Source organism: Protopterus annectens, chromosome 10.part0 (genome assembly GCF_019279795.1).
Source record: "Protopterus annectens isolate FY-2018-M chromosome 10.part0, PAN1.0, whole genome shotgun sequence".
Classification (NCBI taxonomy): Eukaryota; Metazoa; Chordata; order Ceratodontiformes; family Protopteridae; genus Protopterus; species Protopterus annectens.
In genome coordinates, this window is record NC_056744.1 from 1,608,223,235 (window position 1) to 1,608,250,794 (window position 27,560).

At 38.9% G+C, this 27,560-nt stretch overlaps 2 protein-coding genes across 5 annotated transcripts in view; one reads left to right on the forward strand and one right to left on the reverse strand.

The window, feature by feature from the left end:
* The window catches only part of ALDOA (aldolase, fructose-bisphosphate A), a 55,681-nt gene extending 29,110 nt beyond the window's left edge, over nt 1-26,571 (reverse strand). Inside the window, exon 1 of one of the 4 annotated variants that reach the window (XM_044086280.1) lies at nt 26,433-26,571. The gene's annotated coding sequence lies outside the window, so the exon portion shown is untranslated. Of the gene's footprint in view, nt 1-1,873; nt 2,027-26,432 lie in introns of those variants that run through there. The other 3 variants (XM_044086281.1, XM_044086282.1, XM_044086283.1) reach the window with 3 other exon arrangements.
* Nucleotides 1-27,560, forward strand: part of LOC122813785 (gamma-crystallin S-like) — a 455,826-nt gene that overhangs the window by 216,312 nt on the left and 211,954 nt on the right. The window lies entirely within an intron of this gene.

Here is a 27,560-nt window from a genome sequence, read left to right on the forward strand (position 1 = left end):
GATGAGACAGTTCAATTTAAAGCCTTACAGAAATAGATTTGTATGGCAATCTGTAGAGAGAGACTACTAATGAGCATTATGACAATGACAAATGTGGAATAGCCATCTTCCGCCAGTATTAAAACACTAGGAAAGGCAAAAACATGGGCAGACACTGATGTGAGGAAACTTCTGATCAGACTTGTGGCAAATAGGATTTAAAATATGTGCACTTGTTGGCCCGTAGTTGTCCCCCCCCCCCCCATCAGCACCAAGCCCATCCCCTTCAACTCGTCTGTCCTGCACTTTTGACATCCAATGATGCCGGGGGTTCAAATAAGATACTAGTATAAACTTGCCTAGCGTGGTCTGCATCACCTCCAAAAATGGTGGCATGCATAGTGCTTAGATTTCCAATATACGTTGGCAGGTACACGTTATTCTGACAAAATACAAAACCAATATACGTAATGTGCAACAATCTTAAGCCCGAGTGAAGGGGGGGGGGGTAGTAGATTAAGTGTCAGCTCCTGACACCACTAAACCGACCTTGTAATAGCCGAAACCGACGCTGGCCACAAGAATATCATTCTAACTTGGTACTTGGCTATTCCGCATTAAAACTGAGAATGTAGGGGAGGGAAGGGTCTTATCTCCACAAATAGATGTGAGAATGCAAAGGAGGGAGGGTCCCATCCCCACAAATATTTGAAAGGAGGAAGAGTAAAGATACATCCATACATCCAATGTAGGCTCAGTTGAAAGGCCACGTTATGCGGAGCCCTTTTTCTGTTCTATTTAGGGGAATTTTAATCCCGCACAGCGTGCACAGGGGTAGTAAACTTTCTAGCTCTAGTTCGGCTATTTTTTTTTACCACAGCTCTACACGCCTAAACTTAGCAACTCACATTCAACTTTCCGCCGCAGAGAGGAAACCATGGCCAAATGCATGATGTAGCATAACCTAAAGAATGAATACAGTTTACCACTGTGCACTCAACATCCCCAAGATTTCCGGACACTGCTTGAAATGCACTGCACTCCCTGACAAAATAAGTTCACATACAAGATTCCTAACACTTAAATCCATGCAACCAACGGAAATAAAAGCAGTCCACATCTTCAACAGATGAAATAACACCGACACATAAGACCATACCAAAAAGAGAAGACATCAGCACTGCAATGTCAGCCTGTGGTGCTGAATAACATTTAGAGGTCAAAGATGCCCAAGCGAGACGTCAAATAACGGGACTACCTAGTGCCATATGTGCATCCACTTGGTTAGATAAATACAAGGATAGAGACGTTATTTGCTGCAACTGATTTCTTCCTTTTTCTGTCAATGCCCGATCAGGTGGGCGATGCCATATTTGGCGATTTTAGGCCAACGAGCCATCGGGAGGAACAAAACTCGACGGAAGTGAGTAAGCAGGGAGCAGCAGAAGTCTTGAAGGTGTTGCAACTTCTTACATTTCAGAGAACATTTACTAGCGACTAATATTTATAATATAAACTTTGAACTAACAATACAGAAACTATGAATGCAAACCGTAACGAAAACGTTAAAACTTTCAGGAATTACTGTACAGCATATTGGCATTTTACTCTGCACCCCCAAAAAGCTAAAACCATAGGTTTAGGCCCAGAAATTTACTGCATTATTTATATATACAGAACGAGAACAAAATGAACATTTAACAACACAGGCTGAAGTAAAAAAAAAATCACAAGCCCGCTTACTTCCTACCCATTTCCAAAAACACAGGAATTCAAAGTTATAAGGAGCATTTTAAAGCATACCAAGACAGGTGAACAAACTACATACAGTGACATAAACCCACCAAACTTCAAAAGTATATACACTTAATTATAACGTAAATATTAAAATCACCTTATAAAAAACCTTCCAAATACTCCTTTGAACACGTTTAAGCCGGTGAACAACTAGCTGCAAAGTGAGCTTTACCGCAAAGACACAAATGAGAAGGACATGCGGAGGTGGAGCCTTCTAGAAGGTGGGACTTTACTATGTCTGACGTATACAACTCGAGAATGACGCTAAGAATGTTCAACGGAGGGTGGGACCAAACCCATGCACGGATCCCTAATGTAGTAGAACGTAATGTGCGTGGTGGAACCTGTCCTACGCGCTGGAGCAAGCGTTGTTTTTTTTTTTTTTTTGTAAAGTTAGAACGTTAATCGGAAAAGTTGAGTTACTGAAACTGTAATTTGTGAATCACTGTTGTAGGACGTGCTAAATTGCACGCATAATGGCATAGGTGGGGCTTCGATTTTTTTATTCATTTCCCAATAATCCCTATTACTGAGGGAACTACAGCTAAAGTGTCACTGGTGGTCCTGTATTTTCCCTAGATTTGTCCACGAGTCTGTTCACATTTGTCCCTGATTGGTTGAGAGCTATGCTTCTTAGAAGCTTTAGAACGATGGCCATTACAATTGTAAATGCACCACCTTTTCTCCACACCCCTCTAGTTTTAGGAGGAATTAGAATTGACGGTAAAATTTTAAGCAAAAGTCAGAGACGGTTAAAGTTACAAATATGGCACACGCACCTCACATTAAAAATGTACACAAGTTATGCAGGCTTTCAACTAAACAAGGAGAAAGCTTATATATAAGCAAGCTGTGTAAAGAGTAAGCATTAATTTAAAGTTTTGTTTATACTTTTATAGGCACTGTTTCTGAGAGCGACCTAGAAAAAGAGCCTGCTTCTGTATTAATGTTTGATGAGTAATGCCCACTTTACCAACCGTGTTCCAATTGACTGATGCTGTCATTTGAAAGAAAAAACACTGCTTTACAGTATTTTTGCAGGGAGCGGCACCCCGTGCCCTCCTCTTCATGTGGGTATCTCTATACATACTACCTCTGGCATTACACCAACCGAGAGAAAAGGGAAATATTACCCTTTTCTTGGAGCTACTACAACCTTGATGATATATTTCGGGATTGCAAGCACACCTCTCAACTGCCTATATTTTTGACAAATCACTGGAGATTTAAGTGACTAAATAATGACACATATTTCAATTCTAGACTTCATGTCCTTCAGAAAATGCATGCTAACACAAAACTGTTATTCCGGCAACTAAGTTTATAAGAGCAATATTTAAAATCTGTCCCTATTTTTGAACCTTTTCCCCCATTATATTTGGATCTGTCGTCCAGATTTCTTGTGATAAGAGGCTGAGAGGTATGATTGAAGGTATGTAGACTAGAAAACTAACATACAAGGAAATCACTCTGTTTGCCCTGATGCCATATGTGAAATAATAGCCTCCCAATTCAGTACACACCTCTCTCTGTTCCCACAATACATAAAAAATATTAAGAACGTCACCCTGTTATATCTTGCCAATAAAAACATCAAACTTTTCATTGTTGCTATAAACATAGTCTCAGGCAAAGCTGAACAAATGAATGTAAAACAGTTAAAATTGACTCCCAACCATCAAATGCCCAAGTTCTGCTTTCTTCCACATTATTGTTATTTCCAATTCTTTGTCATTGCTTGTTGTCATATTTCCTGTGTATGCTCGGATATTCTGTTTTGTCACTTCCCCTCTTTTTGTTTCTGAAGTGCATTTCCTATGTACTGCTGCTCTTCTCTTACATACCTGCATATTGTAGTAAAAGGATTCATTTTTTTGTATTTTAACACACCTTTTGTTTAGCTGGGCAGTGTCAGTCACGAGGATACTCTTTACCATTGACTTTTAACTGTATTTTTCACCTGGGTCATATCTATTTAATCTATTTATCTGTGTGTGCATGTATGTATATATATATATATATATATATATATATATATATATATATATATATATGTATGTTCTTCTTTCGGCTTTAGAGGTCGCCACAGCGGAACTCCAGTCCACTAATGATTGGCAGTAGATTTTTACTGTGCCGAGATGCAAGCCCGATGCCCAACCTTCAATGAAGGCATGTCTGTTCATGCATGTCTTTCGAATGCCACTCGACCACAGGGAGGACATGCAGACTCCATGCAGAAGGCACTCCAGCCAAGAATCGAACGGGAGAACCTCTTGCTGTGAGGCGACAATTCTACCGCTGCACCACCGCGGCTTAAAAAAAATATATAATGTACCCACAACTCTTGTATTACAGATACCTTCATAGGTTCATAGGTAGATACTAGGCTATCTGCCCTAGGGCATTTATAAGCCTAGCCAGAGTGTATTTGGCTTCCGCCTCCCTATTAGATTATCCTACTGTGCCTCTTTAAAGTAGGTCACAGAAGGTACCCTTTTAAGATTAGTTTACTGTGCCTCTGTCTAGCAGGGTCACAGAAGAGATCCCAGGGGTGAATTTGCGATCTCCCATCCACGCGTCCAGATTTCGCTTAAAGAGGGTCAGCGAGGGACTATGTCTAATATGAATTGGGATTCTATTCCAGAGTGAGGGGAGCCTCTGGGAAATGAATCTGTCCCTCCAGTATGTCCTATTTGTTTTTGTGCTGAGGTTTAGGTCCCTGGATCGTGTAGCTTTAAGATACTTGGATTTTTTGAGGTGGAGCATGTCCATTAATTCTGGGTTTGACATGGCTTTGTACATCAGGCATAGATCGCCTCTGAGTAGGCGGTAAGCAACTGAGTAGAGCTGGAGTTTCTTTAGTCGAGCTGCATAGGACATCTGTTTGTAGCCCATGATCCTCTTGGTGAGGTACTTTTGGGGTCTTTCCAGTTGCTGCAGGTGTCGGGTAAGGTACATCCCAAAAGGGGCATTGTATTCAATTATGGGCCTGATGAGAGACGAGTAGAGGGGCACAATGACCTCTCTTGATCTAGATGCGAACCCTTTCATGATAAGGTGGGCTATATAGAAGGTCTTTCTAACCACCTTGGCAATGTGATTATCAAAGGAGAGATTACTATCTACGTTGGCCCCAAATCTCTAATTACTTCTTCCGTACTTAATGGATTACCACCTATGTGGTAATTTGTGGGCACCTTATTTTTCCCAAAGGGGATGACTATGCACTTTTTAGCATTTAGCTTGAGGCCGTGGCTCTGGCACCAAGCATCCGTCTCCATGAGACCCTTTTAGAGGATGCTTGTGTCAGCTGGAGATTCAATTATGGCCCCCAGTTTGCAATCATCTGCGAACTTTGTCAGCCATAACCCCCCCGTGTTAGCCTGAACCTCAGAGGAGTATATACCGAACAAGAGAGGTCCCAGAACTGAGCCCTGTGGGACGCCACTTGTAACTGGTTTGGATTCGGACATGGCACCTGCGATTCTGACCATGTGGGTTCTATCTCTGAGCCAGTTTGCAACCCATCTTGTGATATAGGGGTTGATATTTAAGCTGGTAAACTTATTTATGATGCCCAAGTGGGGTATTGTGTTGAAGGCTTTTGCGAGGTCCAGGTAGGCTGTGTGGACTACCTTGCCCTCATCTATGGCTTTGGTAACTGTTTCAAAGAAATCAACTAGGTTTAAGAGGCAAGATCTGACCTTAACAAAGCCGAATTGGGTAGGGTCCAGTGTCTGGAGGCTCCCAATGTCTTTGTTTATGAGTTCCATGATAATATGCTCCATAGCTTTACAGACCAGACTAGTCAGGCTTATGGGGCGATAGTTTCCGGGGTCCGTTGTGGCACCACCTTTGTGGAGTGGGACCACTGTAGCTGTACGCCATTCTTTGGGTACATATCCTGTAGTAAGGCTAAGTTTGAACAGTGACAATGTGAGGGTTCAGTTCTTCTTGGAGCTCTTGTAAGACACAGCCTGGGACACCGTCTGGTCCCATAGATGCTGTGTTTTTTGCTTTGGAGAGGGCAGCTTTCACCTGTGCATCTGTGATGTCAGGGAGGTTACATTCAGTTGGGATAGGCATTTGCTCCTTTGGGGGGGAAGTGGGGGGGGGGTTGCGCTGAATCTGTCTGCCAGGATGTTGGCTATGTCTGTAGGTTCGGTATATTTTGTACCATTATGCAACAATTCAGAGCATATCTCGGAGTTTCCGCCCATGGTCCTGACATAACTAAAGAAGGCCTTGTGATTATCTTTAGTGTCTAGGGCAATTTTTCTTTCGAAACTGGCCTTTGATGATTTTATGAGAGAACGAAGTTTCTTGCTAATACTGATCAGAGATGCCTTCCCTTTTTGGGATTTTGCTCTGTCATGTAGTAGCTTCCTCCTTCTGTTGTATAGCTTATTTATGGCTGGGGTCCACCAGACCGGTCTCCTGTTTTTGGAGGAGTGAGTCTTGGTTTTATTTGGGATATACTTATACTACCTTGCCAGTATGAAAATATTACTTTAGTCCTGATATTTTCAAGGTTATGCTAACTAGTTACTTCTATGCTGTATCTGAAATGTGTCTATAATGGATCAGTTCACTACTCTCATCAACAAACTAAATAAATAAAAATTAAAACATATATTTCCTTCCTGATTACTTCTCTCAATTCATTTTTTATTAGCTGTCTGGAGCCACTTGGCCACCAAGATGAACGTTGCCCTTTTCTCCACTATAGTGCGATCTTTGGTTGGTATATTTAGTTGGGGGGTGTGGGGGGCAAAGCCTTCCACTTGTGTGTGTTTGATTTGCATAATCCAAAAGTACATCATTTGAAAGGCACTGTGAAGTAAATGCACATAGTTAATAATCAAATCTGCATATTTATTTCAGTAACAACATATACTACAATGGCATCTAATAAAGCTTCTGCAGAGTTCCCTAAAAAGAACTTTATGCTCCACATAGTGAGAGGTGTCACTTAGTATGCTATGTGCGCTGAAAGGTGTACTGTAAGATGTTTTACATATTTGCTGAGGATCACTCAAGATTCTTATGGTTGATACAAAGTAGATACTAAAAGTGGCAGGGTGAGTGAAAAGCTATTCATAAAAAGATAGACTGTCATAAATTTACAAGTTAGGTATACATTTCAGTTATATAAGGTGTTCTGGTAGCAATTCTTAAAAGTGACTACAACATGAAGTTCATTGTAAGGCTAAACACTGCAGTAAATTAAAATGCTGGTAATGCAGTCAGCGCAAAGGATAACTCACAATGGAAACAATAAAAGCAACACCTAGGTAGTTGATGTCAACACCAACTATATGTATATCTATATATGCATACAGATATTTATATATCGCATATATATTACATGTATACATATATGGGTCTACTTTTAAATACCGTAATTCCACAATATTGAAGACCAGAATATAGAGATGGGGATCATGAAAGTGGAAATTCTGAACTGCATAAATCTTTCCAGGGCAAGTAAACAATTGCCCAACATGGGGAATTATGCCCTTTTTCCACTGTAGTGCAATCCCGGAGTGGTATATATAATTGTAGGTGCAACAGGTGTACCTAAAGTCAGATGATACAGTCAACAAAATCTGCATATGTATAATTTCTGTATCTACTCCCAGATAACACAAGCATAAGTAACAATGTAAGCATCAGTGCTATATCTACCTTCAGAAGACAAACAGTACCACTACTATACCTACCCTTAATGGCAATGGACGGCAATAACATTGTAGTTGCCATTACTGTATCCACTCTTACATGTCACAGACACCAGTAACACTGTAGGTATGACTACTGTCCCTACCTCCAGGAGACACAGACAGCATTATCAGTGCAGGTGCTACTACTGTACTTGCCTTCAAATGGCACAGGTATTGTGCCATTGTGGGTATCACCATCAACATTGCAGTAAAAAGTACCTTATCTACACAATAATGGGTGAAACATTGCATGGACCCCACCTCCTGCAGAACTGACAAATGTTGCAATAACATAGTATGAAGCAAGGGCTGCATACAGAAATTTCAGAAAAAAAATCCCAGTAGAATGTACTGTTCTACTCTGCTGGAAATGTCAGTGTCTTCTGACAGTTCTGTACTACTAAGGGCAGAATGTTATCCAAGTCATAAGTACTGCATTTGGGAACTTTATCAATGCAAGGCAACTACATGGAACAATGCTATGTAGCTCTGACCTCAGCCCCACAAACCCAGGTTCTATTATCAGATCTGTATGGGCCGTACAAGGGGGAAAGGGAATGAGCAGCGCATATTGCCTTGTTCATCCCGGGGTAGGATGATGGCTAGATGCCACTGCTTGCAAGCCTTCTGGAGCTTTCTGCTGAAGACTAAGGGAACAGATCAAACAGAGCTTTGGACAAGGAGCCAGGCAGCTGGCCTACCAAGCAGTGAATGCCTGCATCAAAAGTCTGTAATGTTAGCTCTGCTGTAGCATTGTGCTTGCTGGCCACACTGCGACTATAACTTCCTTACCTAACCTGTGCCCCACTTAAGAGGTATTTGCATTCCAGCTCCTACTCCTGAGGTTGTCCCTAGTTGTCCCAGGGAAGTGGGGATCTGGACCTGTAGAGTGGGAGACAAAGAGCATTTGTGTAAAGCAGCAGATGATGAGTGTTGCTGTAACAAAAACTCGCAGAGAATTAAAACAAAAAGCACCACTACACTTTGAGGAATCTGCTTACTGCAGCAGCTCCAAACCGTGTTTCCTCATTCAGTACTGTAGAAAATTGAGAAGAGAAGCACAACCAATAGATGGATTTCTAAATGTTCTTCTTCCTGTCCTTCCATGGATTGTTGCAACTGGCACACATGGGAAACAAGGGAAACTAGAAATGCCAACAATCACTGCAGGTAGGCACATATAATAACATTTACCATTAGTGCAACACTTGTTCCATTACAAAGGAGGCTGCAGCTGTACATGAAAAAAACATATGCAAAACTACTAGAAATGCTTGCATTTGCAAAAGGCATCAAATAAAAAGCTACAAGGACCCTAGTGATTAGTTGTCACAGCCAATAAATAAGTAAGGACTCATGTAGCACATATGTTTAAATACATCACTAGTTGTAGAAGCATAAAACTTAAAGGCAATAAAAAGGCAATAAAGATGTTACCCTCCTCTCAAATGTTTCCCTGCTATGTCTTTATGATGAGGTTCTTGAGTATATACACCAGAAGGGCTCTTACCAGCTGTTTGTATACCAAAATTGTAACTTCTTGTTTTCAACCTACAATGTCTCTTGTTAAGCATTTAATATTCTATTAGTCTTCCATGCTGTTTTTTTACACTGCTTGCTGACATTTAGGTCATTACATAATGCTGCCCTAGGTCTCTTTCCTCATTCATAGCTGCTGTAGCTTCCCCTCCAATAATGCACAGCCATCTTGGTTTCTGCTTCCCTTATGCATTACTTGGGATAGAACTGAAGCTGACACAACTTAGGCCTGTCTTTAGTTTGTCTTTTTTTTTTTTCTGGTCAAAACTCTGTTAATCCTTTTTCTAACTAAAACTTTGGTTCATCACATAAGTATCACAATTTTGATTTTTACTTAGTTTGTGTTTCCAGGTAGAATTCAATATCTAATTTGTTTTAGGAGAGTCCTTTCACAAGGTCAAGATATGCACTGATGCAGAACACAGCCTGTGACGTTTATAGTGCTGTGTTTTGTGAGTAGACTCCCATCTCTAGTTTCTGATGTGACCTTTTCAAGTTATGGGGGAATCAGACACATACAGTAATATAATCTTTGAGGGGCTCCACTGCCAAAAAAAGGGTCACTGTTGAACATTACTGAAGGACATAGTTATTCTTAGCTCAAGGACACATTTGCACTCCTTAGCACGTCTGAAGAAAGAAAGGCTGTCAAAATGCCTTACAGGAGTGTAGCTAGAAATTTCTATTTTGCACTCATAAGCTCATAGTGCTATGTTCAGATAACCTTAAGATAATAAAAAGTTCACAACTTTACAAACAAAACATCCTAATCCTTAAAAATGGAAGTATTTGTAATGACTGCCCCCTAAATCCACAAAAAGTTTGCTTCACAAATAAGCCTGTATCTTAAGAGGATGTATTTAGGTGTATGTTATTAAGCTGACATTTATTAATTTCTAGACACTTCTGGTCTCTGTAAGTATATTTCTGAGAGCTGCTAAGAAAAGAAATATAAGATGAGTAAACCGAATACACTTAGCTACACCCTTAATACTGTAACCCCTTCATGTATGAGCTTTCTACAAGCATTGCAACTCAGATAATAAGCAGTCTGTTATATGAGACAATTCAATGGGGATCCTGATCACCCAAGTAAATAAAAATATATGTATTTATAGATATGTTTAGAAAAACATCTCCTTATCCCATTTATTTTATTATGTTTATGTGTTCTGTCATCATCAGAGACTCCACAACCACTGCATAAAAAATAAAATGGACTTGTGATGAACAATGAATCTGTGCTCCAGAGAACGGAAATCTCCTGTATATCTGCTGGGTCATGACAATTCCCTGAGGCAGAGGAGGAGGAGTTGTGCTGTACTGTGGAGGGAGGCAGCAGCTAGTTCTTTTTCATGCTGTAGGGCTGATCGTAGTGGGGAGGGGGCCAGGCTACTTTTGCTGTGACCTTCTCAAAAGCTGTACTATTACAGTCTGTGTATCTGCAGTGTAAGCTGTAGTGGCAATAACAACAAATATGACTACAGTGTGATAATTTAAGATGTCGCAATTTCATTCTGCAGAACAGACTGCTATCTTAATCAGCGTCCTAATGGCTGCTGTCTCTGAAAGTGATATGCCCTATATTCTTATAAATGAGCTTCTAGAAGTGAAAACAGATTACCTTATTGCCATAATATAAATTAAATATATATGTATATATTCTGTATGATATACATATACTCTCTCTCTCTATACACACACACACACACACACACACACACACACACACACACACACACACACACACACAAAATCTACCTATATGAATGGACACAACTGTAATAATTTAAAATCCAAGGTAAAACAGTAAAACAGCATTTGAAAGCAACATACATTACCAAAAGGATTCTACGTACACAGTCATCTGAAAAAAAAATACTATCGCTTCAAAGTCTTTAATAATAATAACAGAAGATCTGCAAACTTGGACACGTTTTTCTTATTAGCTGAAGAAGATCCAGTCCAATACTAGGAATCCCCTCTGTTTCCAGAGCTGAACTTTACTGTATAGCATACAGAGCCTATAGTATTACATTTGATTTTTATACGAGCAAATAAATTAAATGAAAATTGCTGTGTGAGGAGATGGATAAGGGAAATGGAGTCAGATAAGCAGATCATTATATTTATTCTGGAGAAAACTGGAACTTAGGAAAGCAGATAAATCTCACTGCCCAATGGTATACTTCACAAAGTATGACAGGAATGGGTAGGATGTACTGCCCCACCACATGCATGGTTGAGTATAAGGTCACTTGTCTGGGTAGGTTACTGAATGTTGCAGGCTAACTATCTAATAAAAAGGGTCTAAAAAGTGCCAGACAATTACTGACTGGTAAGATGGACATTGGTTCCTAGCAAGGTAATGCATAAAATAATATGAAATACACTTGTGTTTATTAAGGATGAGGAGTTGTAGGTTGTGAGACAGCATGGATGAACTGAGAGAAGAAGTTATCAGGGACCTGGGGACCCAAGTTGACAGTAACCTCTCTTTTGACACTCACATTGCCAAAGTGGTTAGGAAGACCTTCTACATTGCCCACCTGATCATGAAGGGATTCACATCCAGATCAGGAGAGGTCATTGTACCCCTGTACTCTTCACTTATCAGACCAATGATTGAGTACAACGCCCCATTCGGAATGTACCTTACCTGACACCTGCAGCAGTTGGAAAGACCCCAAAAGTTCTTCACCAAAAGGATAAAGGGGCTCAAACATATGTCATACGATGCCCGACTGAAGAAACTCCAGCTCTATTCAGTCGCATACCGTCTGCTCAGAGGTGATCTGTGCCTGACATACAAGGCCATGTCCAACCGGACATGCTCCACCTCAAAAAATCCAAATCCACCAGAGCCACTAGAGCAAGAGACTTAAACCTCAACATGGATATAAATAGGACATGCTGGAGGGACAGATTCATCACCCAGAGACTCCCTACACTATGGAACAGAATCCCAGTCCATGTGAGGCAGAGCCCCTCACTGACTCTGTTCAAGAGAAATCTTGACGAGTGGATGGGAGATCATAGGTTTACCCCGGGAATCATCTCTGTATCACTGCTGGACAGAGGCACAGCATACTAATGGGTATAGTATTCTCATCCTAAGGGGTGGTGAAAGCCACACACACTCTGGCTAGGCTTATAAATGCCCTAGGGCAGATAGCCTAGTATGAACCTATGAACCTATGAGAGAGAGTATGTCTTACAAGTCTGTTAGGTACAAAGGCTGGGATACTCAATTACTGATGATGGTAAATGAATAGCGATAACTTACTGTGACTTAAGCAATGTGACTGGCACAGCAGTACATACACACTTAACCAAGGCATGGATCTGAATATGCATATTTCTTGTAGGATGGATGTGGGCAACAGTTTGATGCACAGATAAATGCCTAATGTAGAGAAGTCAGGACAGTAACTATAAATATTTACAGGAGCATTTTCTGTCAGTTAGGGAGTAAATGTGATATACAATACCACAGGAGTACTTACTAGGGCTAGTGTTATTTAGTATGTTTGTGACTCACACTTTCAAATGCTTTTATAACAAATTAAGCTTATTTGCTGATGGTTTGTTGGTAACATTAGTTATACAGGAGTGTGATATATAAGGACTCTGAATAAGTTATGCATTCACGTGGAAAGATAAAAGCTGATATTCACTGCTGGGAAGTGAGTGGTAGAAACCTGGTTAGTAGTTCACACTGGCATAAGGAGTTTGACTGTGAAAAAGCAAACTGGAAAAGGACTTGGGTTTCACAATTACTCCAATTCAGTCACACCAAATGACTCATAACAGGGGTGGGAAAATGGAGGATGTTGGGGTGTACTACTAACGGGAAGTGGATCAATGGATGCCAAGGTAGTGCCTTTTATAAACACAGGTCTCTCCAAAATAAGGCCATAAATTTACAGGAGAATATGTACAGTTTTGGGAAAGACGAAGATTCAGAAATGATATGATCCCACAGTCTCAGCACTTTCTTAGCAATTCTACACCACCCATAAAATTTATGTAGCATTGCGTAATACACTGTTCCTGCATGTCTGTAGTCAGGCTCAATTTTAACATTATCCTGGCTCACTTCTTCATCTCGTCTGCTTGTCATATGACACTACATTTTATGTAGCAACTGCAATGTCTCCTAGCAGTGAAACAAATTAATAAATCATGACACAGAAATCAGAGAGCATGACTGAAAACCTTAGCAGCTGTGTCACAGGACACAGGAACGCTGTGCATTTAGAGTTTTATCTAACACAAGCAACTGTACTGTTATACAGCTGTGGAAGTAAACAAGGTCACAGAGTGTCCCTGCCTTACATATTCACTGTAAGCCATGAATATGTATACACAAACGTGCTTTACAGAAACATACATTGCTGCTGCTAGAAGGCCAATTGTGATGCATAAGTTGTGAGTAATTCCATTCATTGGCAAAACAAAGAGCAATCACCTCTTTCAATAATTGAAAACCTACAAGTGATCACATTTTCCCTTCACAAGCTCCTGTGACTGAAATGACATCATCATCTGGCTAACAGTTTGCTAACACTACCTTTCTTTCTGCCAGTGTCGGCTACTGTATATTCAACCTGTTTCTGTTTGCACATGTGTCATGTGACACCCGATTAAGGCATTTACTTCTACTACATCACAGCAAGTTAAACCTGTCTGCATCTCTCAAGTGTTTCTGTAACACTACTCGTAATGACATTCTGCAGTGATATCCAACAAAAAAATACAATGAAGGACCAAACCACAGCACAGCAGAATAAAATCATAAATATAATGTAGTTGTAGTTGTGAGCACTTTTGCAGCTAACCAAGCCGCTTCATCAGACAACTGACAAAGAAACATCAACCATACTTGAAAAAACACATATCCAATAGGAAAATCTTTCGAATCAACTAATTAACTTACTTGCTAAAACAACTAGTTAAACATTTCAAAATCATTCTATAACATAAAAATGATTCTGCATACATTAACTATACATATACAAACAACAAATAAAACTCTAGCACATAACTTGAGAAGTGTGATAAAGCAAACTGCTCAAAAGACTATCCTGTGACATTTCTGCACTGTAATATAGATTTAATACATACTTTGTCATTGAGACCGTTCTCTTTTGTAGCTTGCATCCTAATAATCCATTTACATCAGAATGGCCCCTTACATGAGTTTGAGTTGATGGTAATTAAAACTATTCAGTTAAATGAATGTGTTGGAGATATAAGAAACATAACAGAAAGTTAAGTTAAGAAACTGAGTTAAAATGGATTATTAGGATGCGAGCTACAAAAGAGAACGGTCTCAACGACAAAGTATGTATTAAACCTATATTACAGGGCAGAAATGTCACAGGATAGTCTTTGGAGCAGTTTGCTTTATCACACTTCTCAAGTTACATTTTAGAGTTTTATTTGTTGTTTTTATATGTATAGTTAATGTATGCAGAATCATTTTTATGTTATAGAATGACTTTGAAATGTTTAACTAGTTGTTTTAGCAAGTAAGTTAATTAGTTGATTGGGAAGGTTTTCCTATTGGCTATGTGTTTTTTTAAATATGGTTGATGTTTCTTTGTCAGTTGTCTGATGAAGCAGCTTGGTTAGCTGCAAAAGCGCTCACAACTACAGCTACATTAAATTTATGATTTTATTCTGCTGTGCTGTAGTTTGGTCCTTCACTTTATTTTTTCTTTGGATATTTGGCTGTTTTTCTGGTGGACCATTTATCTACGCTGTTTTGCTTTTCTGCTGTGTTACATTCTACAGTGATGACTAGCAATATGACAGTATGTTATTACTAGACTAATGACCTCAGAGGTCTTTTTTTATGCCCAACCATGTTTCCCAAGGTGAGATTCAAAGCTTGTATTATGTGCCTTTAAGATAAGCATCTTAACCATTATGCCAACCCCAACCCCAGTGTCACAGTCTCCACTGAGGTGTTACAGCTCTCATGTACACATTTCTTGGTGCTTCTGCATTACAGTTTGAACAACTCAAGGGGGGCAGAAACTAAATGGTGTCGAGAGATACCCTACAGCACCTGCAAGTTGTCATAGGTTGGTAAGTACTTACTAGACTAATGATCTGTGAGGATCTTTAGAAACCTAGCCTTACAGTTTTTAGCCCTTACATTTTATCACAAATCTCCAAGAAAAGGTTAGTACACTCCAAAATGCAAACCAGTAATCTACAAACAGAGTGGCAAAAGGTATACATCTTTTATTAAAACTCCAAAAACAAGATTAAGCACTTTCATTCCACTTGAGGGACTTCATCAGAATACAAACAAATGAATTCAAACAAATTTTATATCATTAGAATAAGCTTAGTTAAAAATCAGTTAAAACCCTGTATAAAAATTTAAAGAGACATGCACATTGTTGTTATACAAAGTCCTTCTTTCACAAAGTAATAATAAAACTTATTTCTACCAAAGGGCAATCATTAAATGCGTATCAAATAAGAAACACCAATTTCTATTATTATTTAAATCCAGGACTGGGGGGGGGGCAAGCATTCATCCTAATCTGCCAAATTACCTCCTTTTATTGTAAAAATTTTTTTCCAATCCCCCTCAGTTCCTTTCCACTACTTCAATTATACTAAACAAGAATCTTTTATATTTACTATAGGTTCCATTATGTCAAGCTAGGGCATTGTTCATATTCATTCTACCTATATCATAATTATGCTCATCAGTTTGTTTTCTCAACGTCTTCTCAGTTTTGCTAACATAAAATGCCTCACATCCTGAGCATTTCACCAAATAAATAATGCTATTTGTACCGCAATTTCCATTTTTAAAATATATTTTAGAATTTTAACAATTTTTTACAATAATATTATCCTCTTTCAAAACCCAGGGACATTGTTTACAGGCTCCACACCAGGTGGTTCCATTTTTAATTTTACCATCATTCTTAAAATTGGCTCTGAAATTTCTTAAAATTAAATTTTTGATGAAAGACAAACCAATTAGAATCATGAAACCTGACAAGGGTGGGGGAGTACTGATTTGTGACAATATTGACTACACTAGTAGTATGCCAAGTATTCCGCATAATTTGGATTCCTACACCGTTATTTCAAGAAATGAAGTCAACATAACTTACAGAAAAATTGATTTTTATTTAGATGAGCTTTATATGGGGGTAAGATAACTCCAGATGTAAATAGTTTTTTTTTTTAAAGTTGATAAGCCGTACATTCTGACTGTATTTGGGATTCTTAAAGTCCACCAGGACTTGATTAAACCTTCCTATACACCCATAGTTTCAGCTGGGTTCTCAAAAACCCACCCTTTGGGTATCTATATACTGTAGACAAAATATTAAAACCTATCTATAGTCAGGAAAGTCAACTATTAATAGCCTCATGGGATTTTTTGAGGAGATTAGAACTAGACATATGGGACCCTATGGTTGGCTTTTTAAATATTGATGTAGTTGATCTTTTTAACTCCATACCAACAGAAGAGGGACTGTCATTTTTCCTAGACCCTTATAAAATATGAGTTTCTAACTGTGGAAACCATAAGAATCTCAATGGACTTGGCTGAACTACTGTAGATGTTCGAGGATTCCATTGCTGCAGTCCTGACTATTGGTATAGTCCAAGGCCCCTAGCTCCAGTCTCAACAGAGAGGGAGGCTGATCGCCGGTCAGGCTGAGGCCCTAACTACCTTGGGAAGAGAGGGAAGAACAGTCACCTGAGAAGCCCCTCAGCCTGGCCTACCTCCTGAGAAGGGGTAATACATCCTGTAAGAGAATAGTTTCGCCTGGGACCCATGGAAACTCCTGGCAAAATCCTCCGCTCCACTGAGCCTTCCAAGGAACCGGACGCCCGGACTGCCGGGTTCTCAACCCTAGGCCTCACTGTTTTATCCTTATGCTTGAGGGGAAGCGGGCGTCGAGCATCCTCGACGGCATTTTATAATTGGGTAACGCTTCCCAAACACTCAACCTGGCACAGTCTAACTTCCTCTTAATAGTTTGTTAAACCTAGCACAAGAGCGGCAAACAACGCCGTAGTTCAGGCCCCAAACAAGGTATACACAAGGTATGATAATCCCCATGAGGTGGTATCTGTTTCACAAGAAATACAGTTGCCCACTCTTTCACATCCGGGTAAAATACTGAGGCAAGAAAAAAACAAAAATGTTCCCAACGGGTACTTAGCCAACTCTGTTTCGGTCTGAAACCCGTTTCGAAATATTTCAGGCACGCCAACCTGCACTCGCAAAACTGCTTCTGCATCGACCAAGGCAAAAGATTGAGATATGACGCCGGGTCATGATTAGTACCTGATCTCAACGACAAAGTATGTATTAAACCTATATTACAGGGCAGAAATGTCACAGGATAGTCTTTGGAGCAGTTTGCTTTATCACACTTCTCAAGTTACATTTTAGAGTTTTATTTGTTGTTTTTATATGTATAGTTAATGTATGCAGGATCATTTTTATGTTATAGAATGACTTTGAAATGTTTAACTAGTTGTTTTAGCAAGTAAGTTAATTAGTTGATTGGGAAGGTTTTCCTATTGGCTATGTGTTTTTAAATATGGTTGATGTTTCTTTGTCAGTTGTCTGATGAAGCAGCTTGGTTAGCTGCAAGCGCTCACAACTACAGCTACATTAAATTTATGATTTTATTCTGCTGTGCTGTAGTTTGGTCCTTCACTTTATTTTTTCTTTGGATATTTGGCTGTTTTTCTGGTGGACCATTTATCTACGCTGTTTTGCTTTTCTGCTGTGTTACATTCTACAGTGATGACTAGCAATATGACAGTATGTTATTACTAGACTAATGACCTCAGAGGTCTTTTTTTATGCCCAACCATGTTTCCCAAGGTGAGATTCAAAGCTTGTATTATGTGCCTTTAAGATAAGCATCTTAACCATTATGCCAACCCCAACCCCAGTGTCACAGTCTCCACTGAGGTGTTACAGCTCTCATGTACACATTTCTTGGTGCTTCTGCATTACAGTTTGAACAACTCAAGGGGGGCAGAAACTAAATGGTGTCGAGAGATACCCTACAGCACCTGCAAGTTGTCATAGGTTGGTAAGTACTTACTAGACTAATGATCTGTGAGGATCTTTAGAAACCTAGCCTTACAGTTTTTAGCCCTTACATTTTATCACAAATCTCCAAGAAAAGGTTAGTACACTCCAAAATGCAAACCAGTAATCTACAAACAGAGTGGCAAAAGGTATACATCTTTTATTAAAACTCCAAAAACAAGATTAAGCACTTTCATTCCACTTGAGGGACTTCATCAGAATACAAACAAATGAATTCAAACAAATTTTATATCATTAGAATAAGCTTAGTTAAAAATCAGTTAAAACCCTGTATAAAAATTTAAAGAGACATGCACATTGTTGTTATACAAAGTCCTTCTTTCACAAAGTAATAATAAAACTTATTTCTACCAAAGGGCAATCATTAAATGTGTATCAAATAAGAAACACCAATTTCTATTATTATTTAAATCCAGGACTGGGGGGGGGGCAAGCATTCATCCTAATCTGCCAAATTACCTCCTTTTATTGTAAAAATTTTTTTCCAATCCCCCCCTCCGGATTCCTTTCCACTACTTCAATTATACTAAACAAGAATCTTTTATATTTACTATAGGTTCCATTATGTCAAGCTAGGGCATTGTTCATATTCATTCTACCTATATCATAATTATGCTCATCAGTTTGTTTTCTCAACGTCTTCTCAGTTTTGCTAACATAAAATGCCTCACATCCTGAGCATTTCACCAAATAAATAATGCTATTTGTACCGCAATTTCCATTTTTAAAATATATTTTAGAATTTTAACAATTTTTTACAATAATATTATCCTCTTTCAATACCCAGGGACATTGTTTACAGGCTCCACACCAGGTGGTTCCATTTTTAATTTTACCATCATTCTTAAAATTGGCTCTGAAATTTCTTAAAATTAAATTTTTGATGAAAGACAAACCAATTAGAATCATGAAACCTGACAAGGGTGGGGGAGTACTGATTTGTGACAATATTGACTACACTAGTAGTATGCCAAGTATTCCCCATAATTTGGATTCCTACACCATTATTTCAAGAAATGAAGTCAACATAACTTACAGAAAAATTGATTTTTATTTAGATGAGCTTTATATGGGGGTAAGATAACTCCAGATGTAAATAGTTTTTTTTTTAAAGTTGATAAGCCGTACATTCTGACTGTATTTGGGATTCTTAAAGTCCACCAGGACTTGATTAAACCTTCCTATACACCCATAGTTTCAGCTGGGTTCTCAAAAACCCACCCTTTGGGTATCTATATACTGTAGACAAAATATTAAAACCTATCTATAGTCAGGAAAGTCAACTATTAATAGCCTCATGGGATTTTTTGAGGAGATTAGAACTAGACATATGGGACCCTATGGTTGGCTTTTTAAATATTGATGTAGTTGATCTTTTTAACTCCATACCAACAGAAGAGGGACTGTCATTTTTCCTAGACCCTTATAAAATATGAGTTTCTAACTGTGGAAACCATAAGAATCTCAATGGACTTGGCTGAACTACTGTTAAATAATAATTTTATCTTCTTCAAGGAAGAATTATATAAACAATTAAAAGGAGTGGCAATGGGAGCAGCTTGCGTCCCCATATATGCCAATGCAGTTTTACTACCCTGGGAGAAAAGTAAAGTTTTTAAATCTGAATATTTTAAATTCATCAAGATGTGCCTTAGATTTTTTAGATGACATATTTATTTTATGGAGAAGTCCCGATGATAAAGTCAAGGAATTCATTGACTTTTTACACAGCACCACTTCTTTTTTTTTTATTTACTTCTACCTATAATAAAAGTTTTATTAATTACTTAGACATTCAAGTAGAAAAAAAGGAGTTGGTTTTAAAACAAAAAAATTCAGGAGACCTACCTTTAGTAATTCTTATTTCCACTACACCAGTCTGCATCCATTTCTATTTAAGAAAAATCTTGCTGGATGTTAAGGTATAACAGTGGCTAGGATGACCTCCTGTCAAAGCGATTTGGAAAGACGGATGAACACTTTGCAAGAAATATTCACTGACAGAGGTTATCCAGAACACATGGTTAAGGAAATTATTAAAGAAGTTAGTAATTCCTGGGGAACGAAATACAAACCACTTCTAGGAGAGGGGACAAACTAAATCAGGAACACTCCATTGGGAAAGGGCAGGAACACAAATTGGTTTGAAAAGGCCTGTGTGGTGGCCTACAGCAAATTATCTTGTGACATTAAGAACATTATATAAGGGAACTAGGGAACTGGAAGTTGTTGAAAGGTAGAGATGAGTTACATAAAACAGTGGTTAATGAAACACTTTTAATCAATAAGACTTTATTTAATTTTAAGAAAGTATTGGAAGGAGCCAATTTTAAGAATGATGGTGAAATTAAAAAGGGAAAGGTGATTATGTATTATGGCAGGGTATGTATGTCTGAAGGCAGGTGCATAGGATGGGTTTTTTTGGGGAGCTGATGGAGCACAGCAGTGAAAGAATAATTTTAATTGCAGGACATGTGGATCTGACCCTAAAAGAGTTGTCTGTTCTGGATTTATTGGGCTTTTTTATAAGCACCCCCCTCTATCCCTGGTAGAAGCTCACCCTACCCATATGCATAGTTACATACTCTCCATGATCATAATTAACAAATTCAAGATTCAGATTCCTCCACAATTCAATATATTTCAAAAACACTAAGAAAATAAATGGGAAACAGAACTGGAAAAAATGTTCTCCTTTAACACTGAAGTTTTAAAGCCTTAGTTTAATCTCAGACATTATCAGCTTGACATGGTGATATACTTTTATGTGGAAGGTACTGGAAACTACAGTTCCTCTGTCTGCAGGACAGCCTGGAGGCACCATATAACAAACCATTGCAGGAAAGTGTATGGGACCCTTTGACTATTATTTTTTTCCCACCCCTGTAGTCCATACTTGGCTCACTATTCTGACTTAATTTCAGCAGTTACTAATGACCTGAGATCCTTCCCCTGTCTGCTTGTTCTGCCCTTACTTCATACTCCAGAACGACCACTATGGATGCATACCTAGCATGACCCTTCACTGGTGGGTCCAATCCCTACAAAAGACATAAGCCTTGTGACTATGCCAGCACTGATGCCCCACAACTGGGGTGCACTATGGAGAGGTACTGAGGCTTGCCAACTGGAGCAAGTTGTAGTAGAAATATTACCCTCCACCTCCCAACATTCTGTCCTATGCAGACTGTACAAGGGCAAGCAATGAAGCACTCTGAAAGGCACAAAAGGTCTTTCTGGTCATGTACAATATATCTGATCCCCACATCAATGCCTGCCCAGCAACTGCCAATCTCCAAAATGACCATTCTCTACTGTAAGCAGGCAGCAGTGGACCTCCCCAGCCATACTTCTCAACTGTCCAGATTTTTGCCTCATATTTTTGGTCTGTTTGTCATAAAAGTTGTGGTTTTCTGGCAAATCACTGAGAACTGAAGTCACTAAATAATGACATACATTTGAGTTTCAGACTTTATATCCTTCAGAAAATGGAAGTTTATTATTTATTTAAGACTGCGGTGGTGGTGTTGCGGTAGCATTGTCACCTCACAGTAAGATGTTGTCCTGTTCGATTCTCAGCTACAGCGTCTTCTGTGTGGAAACATGCATGATTGAGCGTACCTTCATTGAAGGTTGTGCATCAGGGCTGGCAACTCGGCATGTAAAAATCTACTGGCAATCATTAGCGGACCGGAGTTCCGCTGTGGCGCCCCCTAACCGGGAAAAGCCAAAAGACACAACAACAAATGCAATATTTAAAATCTGTCCTATTTTTGGTCCTTTCCCCCCTCCCCCATTACTTTAGGTCATGTCCAGATTTCCTGCATTAAGATGTTGAGAGGTATGTCCCCAGCATGTGTTCCTTTTTCTTCCCCCCGATAAAGGTGAGTTGGCTTAATGCCTCTCCATTCCTTTCCTCTCCCCATGTAGGCTCCTTCAGCAACCACATCACTAGTAAAGCCCAAGTCATTTCAGTTGTAGACAGGACTTCATCTCTCTATATGACAAAGCCTAACAATACTTCCTATATTTTTATAAAATTACATAGCTTGAGGGAGACTTTAAAGATATTTGAAGTTTGTGGTGAATAAAATTCTCTTTATTAATCTCTGCCCAAGTATTCCTTTTCCTGGCTTAACCATAACATATGGGAGAACTCTTATGCTTGACCCTTCTATGTTATAGATTACTATGAAGAAATGGGACACTCAGTCACCTAAAGTAGATGAGTGGACATTTATGATCCAGTAATTATCATATGCAGAATAAATTATAATCAGCCACAAATGTTTGAACTACTTACACTTCATTTTACAGCCCACATTAGCTAGTAGTCTATAGCTGTATAAGTTAATTTGTGGGCATCTTAGTGCTACTAACAACCCTTGTTATCTTTGCTAGCATTACCCCCCATCCCCAACTGCACATAGATCTGAAGTATTACCTCCAGAATTACGGCCAAAGTAAACAATAATTAGGGAAAAAGCCCCAAACTAGGGACACTTTTGAAATACTGACAGCATTAACTTACAACTTCTCAAAACAATATCCAATTTTAGTAGGGCTGGAGCAAACGTTTTAGTCAAAATTATGGGCATCCCTAGAAATATGGATATTTGGAAGGTATGCCCTCAATAATTCTCATTTATATTTTTTGACAAAAGGAAGGAGGAGGTTGAAACTGCTGTGAAAGGAAGTCAAGACACCATCTGCTAACAAAGATAAGTTGTAACTTCACATCAGCTGGCCTTATGGCTATATCATAGTCACTGTATTTTGAAACGGAAGCCTTAGTTCAGTATACACTATGTGAAATTAAAAGCAACACATTCAAATCTAGAGAATGTACGTCACGCAGGTATATAACCGAGAAACAGTCTGCATATCTTTGTGGTCTCACTGATGATGTTAGTATTTTAATTATAATAAATGTGATTGTATTATACTTAGTAAAAAATGGAGGAAAAAAGTAATTCCGCTTAACATATACTATCCAGTTTTAAAGATCATGTTTATGAAAGTGCAATATTGTGGAAGCAATCTACAGGAAGATAACCAAAAATATTACAAATTCTGTACGAGAAAAGAAATGGGAGGGAATAAAAAGAGTAATTTAGAGAAAAAAAACTTGCAATGTTGCAAAAGTATGATAAAAAGGGAGTGACAGAGAAGCATAGAGGCAGGTTTAAAAGATTACATGAAGTGCTTGTTTGGAGAAAGGCTAGTAAATCAATGATCCACTGCAGTTAAGAGTAAGGGAAAATAAGTGACAAGAAACACCCACAAGGAACAAAATGTTTGGGAAGACATTAAAATAACTAAGGAAAGGCCAGAGAATAAAACAGACTATGCATGTGGCAACAGATTAGACAAAGGAAATAGGCAACCTGGTTACGCCAAGTATCCCTTATCTGTCAACAAGGTTTTTATTTCTTATTCTTAATTAGAGAATGTTTCTTTCTGATTTGCATATTATTATAATGGTATAAATTTTTACTTCAGCGTCTCAATCGGATACAGTTCCCACATATACAACACCTTCTCCATGATGGACATAGCAAGTGTTATAAGTAAAAGGAAGCTCAGTCCAAGCGTTGTGACTGAAGACATTTGACAGGTGTAAGAAAAGGAGATACAGCCTTAGGGACAGTAAAATGGGATGAACAGGTGGGGGGAAGACAAGAAACAAGCCTAGTGTTCGCTGTATCATATTTCATGCTAGCCACTCTCAAATCACCTGTCCCTTAAGGATTGGAAATGTTAGCCCTGAGAACTAACCACTAGCAGACTTTCATGAAAACAGCCAGATTATTTGTTCAGAAATAAGCGGGACATTCATTATTCATACAAGAAAACAGCATTAGCCCAAATGTGACACAAAAGCAAGCAGAAGGAGGAAAAGGGCGTAGGGACACTTGTGCATTTCGGTAAACCCTGGGTTACTAGAAATGTCAGAAGGCATTATCTTTCTTGGCAAGTAGTGAACATTTATTTTAATGCATTTAGGATGCATCTGAACATTAACTTCATTTTTTACATTAGTGACTAGTATTCAAACTTGGTTGAAAAGTATAATTGAGGCTGTGGACACAACATCAAAGAGAGGCAGACATGTTATAAGTAATGGCAGCTTCCTTGAAAGACTCCCTTAAAAAACTATGTATAGTTCATGGACTAACCCCCCCCCAGCACCCTGGTCAGATTAAGTGTGTATCACTACAGATATAAGAAGCAAATCATGCAGCATGTGGGATAGTTACAGGGGCATATAACGGAAATTTTTTTTCCCTGAACATCGAAATCTCAAACATCTCAAATATGAATGAGTAAAATGGCATAGTGCCAGACTGGTTCCACTGGGGGGGTGGGGGCAATAAGCCTAGTGCACCAGAGTGGATATGCAGACTGTTGCACCCATGCATAAAGAACTTTCTTCTGATTCTTTAATATCCTACTGCAGTCATTTATTTTCAGAGTGTGTACAACCAGGAAAAAGACGTTTGGTGACATGTCCTGTACATGCGTAGTGATCTGTCCTGCATGACCTTGGTCCAACTGGTCAGGTGCCAGAAAGAAACTTAAAAATATGCCAAAAAGTGCAAGCACTAGGCATGAAGCGAGTCTCAGCCACAAAGTATCACGAGAATTAAGAACATATTACCATTAGCACACTATATAGGCAAAACAGAAAGGCATACGAAGCATGACAGAACAGAAATCATGGTACACCTTAAGGAATTCTGTGGGTTTAGCATCAAAATATGACCTAAACAATGGGGTGGGTAATGAAACAGCAACATAACATGTAATGCCTCTACACCCCAATCCAAACGAGAGAAGGATGTCTTTTATGGGATGCTAGAAGACAGGTGGTTTCATTATACATCTCAAGGACAACCCTTCAGGAAGGTCAGGCAGTTAAGATCACATCGTTTCTTGCAAGAGTCAGATAAACCTAAAACTACAAACTCAGTCAGTGCAAACACTCATTCCTTCAGATTTACAATAAATCTCACCACCTTCAAACTGTCTGCAGTACATACAGATACAGTTAGGAAACAGGGAAAATAAATTCCATATTACTAATCTATAAAATACAATAGAACATGCACTGTTCACTGTAGCATGGCACGGACAGTGTCTCCTTTTTCAGCTACATGAATTCTGCTTTTATTTTTGTACATAACATTTCACATCATGGTAGGCTGATTTCAAATAAAAACACTTCTTTGGTGGTACTGTCTAGTACTGTTTATGTGAGGGGGTTAACAGACAAAATAAGATCGCTTCACTCACCTGCATATACAGTGTAACTAATGTTGACTGTCTGTATAGTGCCAGGCAGATAACTCAACATTACACATGGGAAATTCAACATTCGGGTCCCACCCTTTCTTGCTAATTTTAGCAGCAGCCTACTCAATCTCCCTACCATAAATGTCAGGGCAAGAAACAATGCATACTGTAATCTGCACAGCTCTTTAGCAAACATGCATGTGCTTTCATCCCATAGGACTCAAAGTCAGCAAACAGAATGTGTTTTTAACAAGAGCCTTTCAGGAGGAAGTGTCTGTGTCATGCAAAGGCTGCCGCTCCCAGCGCCAGAAGCCTAAGGAATCTAAGCATGCCTCTGACATCAGACAGGCTGAGGAGGAACCGAGAGTGATTTCAGCAGTAGTTGATCTTCCAGTCTTGGATAAAATATCTACATAGTAATAGTTAATTCAGCTGGCTGAGTGTGAACAGATGATTGCATAGCTGTAGAGGATGCAAAAGAAACATTGAACAGACTTACAATGCCAAATGTTTTACATGTAGCACAGTAACAACTAGTACCTTACACAACAGAGGTCACTGGATGACAGAGACTTATTAACCAGAAATAATACTTTGAAACATTTCTGTGATATTTGCTAAACTCTGGCAGCTGGCTTTATATTTTACTGTATCTCTTTCTAGAAGCATGATCTTGAGAAATGCAACAAAACTGGGGATTGGGAGCTCCCAAGAACAAATCCATAAAAGGGTAAAAGGGTATAATGAAAGAGAAAAGTGTTCAATTGATAGAAGTCTTGGAATCTAACTCTGCTTTTTCATCCTCGTTCACTTGTAGCTACATTCAAAAACACACATATATGCATGCATTTTCTCAGTCTTCAAACATACTGCACCCTAAGACCTGCAATTACAGCAGTAGAAAAAATCCTTGAGTAGGTCATTTAACTTACGAGTGTAAAATCCTTTCACATCCATAATACATTCCATTGACTTACCTTTGTGGTACCTGTTCCTAAGAGGTCTGATCTGAACGACTGTCCTGGTGTGAAGTGCCTGAGACTCACTGATCAAGCCAGCTATAAAAGGACATGGTAATGCCCACTTCATAGCTAACCTTTAACCACAACCCCTGACCTTTTCCAGTAGGCTCTAAATTTAGCTGCAGGCCTTTCAGTGACTGCAACAGGAGACGCTGACATTCAGGATGAAGGCAACGAGGCCTTCAGGACTGGAAGTAAATCCTCAAATCTAACATTTAGAATATTCTAAATGTTAAAAAAAATTCTATTCACTATCCAGGTTAGTTTCTAGTATGTGACATGTCTTGATATCATTAAGAATTCCTTATGTACTTTGCCTGTTGCTTCTGAAACATGAGCAATGTTTTCAGGTCTGTTTAACTCAAGCCTTACTCCCTCCCACCCCAGGCAAAGAACACGGGTACTTTTTTTTCTCCAGGATATAGCCACATTTTATATTATCTAAAAGTGTTTGCAATCTTCTTTTCTCTTTCATTTTCCCCTTCTGCACTTTATGACTACTAATACAAATATATGCTTCACCCACTTTGTCTCTGCATCAGAAGTCCGATAAAGACAGGTTGTAAAAGATATTGTGCGTGTTCTACAAGATGAGAGATAGGGCTCTGTAAAAATAAATGTTTATGTACCTTATAGCAATCCAGTGTGTCCATATGGCTACCATTTTCAAAAACAGATGCATAAGAACAACAGAACATAACTGTATTAAACAAGGTAGATTGCTTGAGAGATACACAGAAATATTATTTCATAGTAAAGGTGGTGGATGATGGAACGGCCTTCTCAACACAGTATTACTTAAAACAGTAAAAGAATTTAAGACTGCATGGGACAAACATAAACCGATTCATATGAACTGTAAGATTTGATGGGCCAAGCAATCCCTCTACCTGACATTAAGATCCTATGTTTCTACTTTTGTCTCATTAGGGCTTAAATTATGAGCTTGGTAGTGGTGGGAGTTTGCTAAGATCTTGTTTTCAGCAATGCTTATGAGTTTTCCATCCCCCTTCCCCAAGTATTACAGTTCAATTATGTGGACACATTCTACTCAAAAGTAACTTTTACTGTCTGGCCCAGTGT